General features: G+C 40.9%; 1 non-coding gene across 1 annotated transcript; it reads right to left on the reverse strand.

Annotated features, from left to right (window-relative positions):
- Window positions 1-3,103: 3,103 nt before the first annotated feature.
- Window positions 3,104-3,175, reverse strand: TRNAC-GCA (transfer RNA cysteine (anticodon GCA)). The gene has a single exon. It is a non-coding gene; the product is annotated as a tRNA-Cys (tRNA).
- Between the last annotated feature and the right edge of the window lie 1,999 nt (window positions 3,176-5,174).

Raw genomic sequence — 5,174 nt, forward strand, 5'->3', positions numbered from 1 at the left:
GTCTCAAAGGATCTCATGTGTGTCCACTGTCAAAATACAGAGAAAGGGAACCATTTGTTCTTTATTCTCTAAGCTGCTCATACTTCTTTTTCTCTCCCTTTTGTATTTCCGCTCTCATTGCTACACGTTTGGCTAGATCTCCACACAGAATATGCCAAAATGAGAAGTAAGGGAAAAGAGCCGTGGCCACCAGAATGTAATGGATGGAAGCCAGGTTCACAGACTGACCAGGAGTTTCAGTCATTAGCCTTCCACACAGAGTTGGCTGTCACTAGGAGCTTTAATAAATGCCATTAGAAAATGAGCAATATACTTGGAACCAAAAGACCAAGACTTGAGCCCCAGTGAGAGTCCTTATGAGCTCTGAAACCTCAGGTAATAAGTCACGTTTGTCTCTTTGATTCAGTCTCCTCATCTATAAATCATCAAGTTTGTAATCCTAAATTCCTTCCAGATCTAACATTCCTAGGATTCTACTCATTACTGTCAATTGATTTCAGTTCATGTCTCAGCATCTGAGCTCATACATAGGAATGGGAAATTTCACAGCATAATTATTAAAACTGTTCATTGAGTGCTTATTATGCATGAGCACTGGGGTAAAATGTTATATATATTTATTTCTACTCTTTCCAATGATTCTCAATCTCTTTTTGCAGATGAAAAAGCTAAACTTCAAAGATATTAAGGAATTTTCCCAAAGCCACATAGCTGTTGAGAGGCTGAACTGGAATTGATAATCAGATTTCTAAAAAAAATTCCAACATCTACACTTCTTGCATTATACTACACTGCCTTCTCCTCCAGGATCTCAAATAAGAGATCTGTTTTAATATCCACTAGGGTCAATGGCACCCCACTCCAGTACTCTTGCCTGGAAAATCCCATGGATGGAGGAGCCTGGTAGGCTGCAGTCCATTGGGTCGCACAGAGTCAGACACGACTGAGCGACTTCACTTCGCTTTTCACTTTCATGCATTGGAGAAGGAAATGGCAACCCACTCCAGTGTTCTTGCCTGGAGAATCCCAGGGATGGGGGAGCCTGATGGGCTGCCGTCTATGGGGTCGCACAGACTTAGCAGTAGCAGTAGCAGCAGCAGGGGCATTTTTTCAGGGATGAAAAAGTTGAAGATGAAAACATATCCTGAACAATAAAGGTAAACATTTAACACAGTGATTTTACATGCACACTTTGCACACATAACTGTGGAAATCCTCTTAAGTTAGCTTGTCAGGAGAGAGGACGTGTTTCCCTCTAACACTGAAATATTCCCCAGCATGGAATTTAAATATAATCCCAAATAGTAAACATTATGAACTGTACATTTACTTGGCTTAGCAAACATTTTCTTGAGCATCTACTAAGTATTAGGTTTGATGAGGGATGCTGGGTGTATACGGCCTCTGCCCTTGGAGAACTCTTGAGCATAGCAAGCTGACTCTGGACCATGTAACATGGTTGGGGGGAGGGTGCAAAGCACTACAGGATAAGAATTTTTAATCCAACTTCTACATTAAGAAAGACTCTCAAGAAAGTATAATGCAAAAAATTATCCCCTCAGGACTCAGCACAAGCCATACAGAGGATGTGGCCAAGGGATTGAAGGGAACAACAGAGGGATGTGAGAAGGTGACTCAGGTTCGGGAAACCAAATGTTCACAGTGGCAGGAGGATCTATGGAAGGGACTCTGCTTGGCTATGGCTTGCTCCTACGGAGCATGGTTGAAGATGAGGCTGAAAGTGAAAGAAGGTGAAGTTGCTCAGTCGTGTCCCACTCTTTGCGGCCCCGTGGACTGTAGCCTACCAGGATTCTCAGTCCATTGGATTTTCCAGGCAAGAATACTGGAGTGGGTTGCCATTTCCTTCTCCAGGGGATCATCCCAAACCAGGGATCGAACCTGGGTCTCCCACATTGTAGGCAGACCTTTACCGTCTGAGCTACCAGGGAAGCCCGCAGATGAGGCTAGAGAGGAGGAAATAGCCTGATCATGAAAGTCTGCAGAGTCTTGGTATACAGATTTGACTTGGTCCTGAAGGCAACCAGAACTATGAAAGAATTTTAAAATGGAAAGTTGTATGATAAGATATTTTGTGTAGAAAGCTGAGCATGACAATAGTGTGAAAGACCTACTAAAATAAGACACAGTACTAGACCAAGAATGAAGGGAACATGATTGAAACCCTCAGGAGAGATTTTAGAGTTGACCACGCAGAACCCAAGAATGGCATGTGCTATAAAGAAAGCTGTTGACTAGGTGCTATAGAAGCGTGACCTTTGCAGTCAAACAGCTCCTCATGGACAGAAGGGCCCTGAGGTTGGTTTAATGCTCTGCCATTGGCATCCTATGTCTTGTAGGCAAAGTCAGATGTGACAACGGAGCATAAGTATAAACAGAGGAGATACACACAGCACATGTGTCTGCTGTTCCTTGACAGTCCACTTGCCTGAACGTTTGCGAAGCCCCCAAAGCACAGAATTTCAGAGGACTCACGATATGCACGAGTTCAGCAAGATTCAAAACAAATACAGGATTGGTATGTTTTGTCTCTGACTAAGATGGGACGTTGATGGCCACAAGAGGCTTTACTTTCTATTTGAATCAGAAACATTCTAACACAGATAGAAGGCAATGCCATTCTAAGAAACAAGAGCAAATGGGGAGCTTCATCATACCCTTACATGAGTTACTTCCTTCTCAAAGGGGAGAAAATTTCTCCCCCTACCCTTCTTGAGTTTTTTTGGCTGGTCTAATAATTATGTTGACATATGACAGAGTAGCCAAAGGAAAAAAAAAAGCAAATTTAATTTGAATATATAGAGCTCTCAAAGAAATAAAAATTAAGAAGTGAGCAAAGCAGTCTTTATACTTTTTAGAAAAAGAAACAATAACATTTTGAGGAATTGACAAGACAAACTTGGGCCTGAGTGCTTAGTTAGTGAAAAATGTAAATAGAGTTAGGGCTTTGTTATGAAAGTGAAGTTGCTCAGTTGTGTCTGACTCTTTGTGACCTCGTAGACTGTAGCCTACTAGGCTCCTCCGTCCATGGGATTCTCCAGGCAAGAATACTGAAGTGAGTTGCCATTTCCTTCTCCAGGGGATCTTCCCAAGCCAGGGATTGAACCTGGGTCTCCTGCATTGCAGGCAGATGCTTTACCCTCTGAGCTACCAGGGAAGGCTGGAAGGCTAGGGCTTTGGGTACTACAAAAATGAGCAAGAAATAACAAGGGTTGTTAGTATGGGCTGCCTCTGATGACGAGGATGTCTCTCTGTGTCCGAGTACAGGGAGAGTGCCTTTCACATGAGAGACTCATTTCCTGATTTCAGGGGGCACAAAAGGAGGGGTCAGAGTCCTCTTCTTGCACTAACTGTTTTTCTAGTAACTTTAATTCAGAATAATCCATATGCCTCTGTGGCATTTTCTGGAGTAGCCCTGAGCCCCAAATAAGGACTTCCCTGGTGGCTCAAATGGTAAAAAAAAAAATATCTGCCTGCAATGCAGGAGACCCGGGTTTGAGTCCTGGGTCAGGAAGATCTCTTGGATAAAAGAATATCAACCCACTCCAGTATTCTTTCCGGAGAATTCCATGCACAGAGGACCCTGGCAGGTCCATGGGGTTGCAAAGAGTTGGACACAAATGAGCGACTAACACTGAGCCCCAAATATTCATATTCACTTAAGCTGAAGATGACATAGAAGAAAAGAAAAAGAAAGAGCAACCCACACTGCCTTTTCTTTTCAATTCAGTCCTTCCTTTCTTGTCATCAGTAAGCAAATGGTAGAGAGTATTAATAGAATGTGTGCATGTCAAGAAAGGAAATAAAAATAGTTGAGTTCCTTGTGAGCGACGTTTTCACTGTTCTGGTAAAAATGAAAGAGATGCATATTTGAACAACAAAATATGAACTGTACAATTTTGCTGATTCAGCATAAAATGAAATGCTCTTTTATTTGAGCTTGAAACTAACATTGCACAATATAAGGATGAATAGTAAAAATTGTGTTAATTTAAAATTTTAATTTTCTTAGAAGACATTCATTAGCAAATAACAATACGACAAGTCAAGAGACCACGGAAGAGAGGAAAAAGTTTTCTATTTTAGTATGTTCTGTTCCATGTCACTGTTTTTCTCTTTTCTTTCTTTCTTTTTTTTTTTTTTAAAGTAAAGGGTGTTGTGTTTTCCTTTTACCCTTGGCCCTGAAAATTGTGTAGCAGGTCCTGGCTCTTAATGCACAGAGAGATTCATGGAGGTGCTACAAAACACATGTGAACGTTTTCAAGGAGAGGAAGAGTAACTGTGCGTATTGAAAGTGTGGCCCATGGATTGAAGCTGGTTTCTGAAGTGTTTGTTCCATAAAGAGATATTAGGATATAGTAATTGAGAGTGTTTAGAAAGATTATAGCAATTTGATGATAATTTTATGTCTGTTGAATCTAGGAATAAAATATTTGAGCTTGTGTTTTGTATGCATTGGATTTTTAAATTTATTTTCTAGCAATGTGCTTTTAGTCTATTTTACAAAAATATCAAATCACAACAGGTTGAAAATGAAAACAAACAAACCAACAAAAATCTGCTCTTTCCCCTCAGGTACTTTGAGGAGCCAGATTGAAAGGATTCATCCTTTGCTACAGATTGTATGTGTTTTGTCCATGGTATGTTTTTGTTGTGGACATGTTATTTTGTCTTTGCAGACACATGATTATTTCCAGGACAGATATTTTATCATTTCTAGAAACAATGACATGGGGTTAATATTATTGCACAGCTACTTCTGGGAGGAACTGTCCCATAAAAATCAAGAATGTCTCCCTTTGATCACGTCTTCCTCTCCTGATATCTTTTCCGCCTCTATTTGTCCCCTCCCCCTAAATCTGGTTCTCTAGACCCTCCATCATTTTCTGTCCTCTCAGTTTGCCAATCCATCTTCATCTGTTCTCATTTATGCTTGAGAAACATTCACATAGACCTTTTTAAAAAAAAAAAAATCTTATTTATTTATTTATCTGGTTGTGTCAGGTCTTCATTGCCACATGCAGGATCTTTTTTGGGTCATGCAGGACCTTCCATTTTGGTGGACAGACCTATTACCTGTGGCTCACGGACTCCAGAGTGTGAGGGCTTAGTTGCTCTGTGGAATGTGGTGACTAAGATCCCTGACCAGGGATTGA

Source organism: Ovis aries, chromosome 12, assembly GCF_016772045.2.
Source record: "Ovis aries strain OAR_USU_Benz2616 breed Rambouillet chromosome 12, ARS-UI_Ramb_v3.0, whole genome shotgun sequence".
Classification (NCBI taxonomy): Eukaryota; Metazoa; Chordata; class Mammalia; order Artiodactyla; family Bovidae; genus Ovis; species Ovis aries.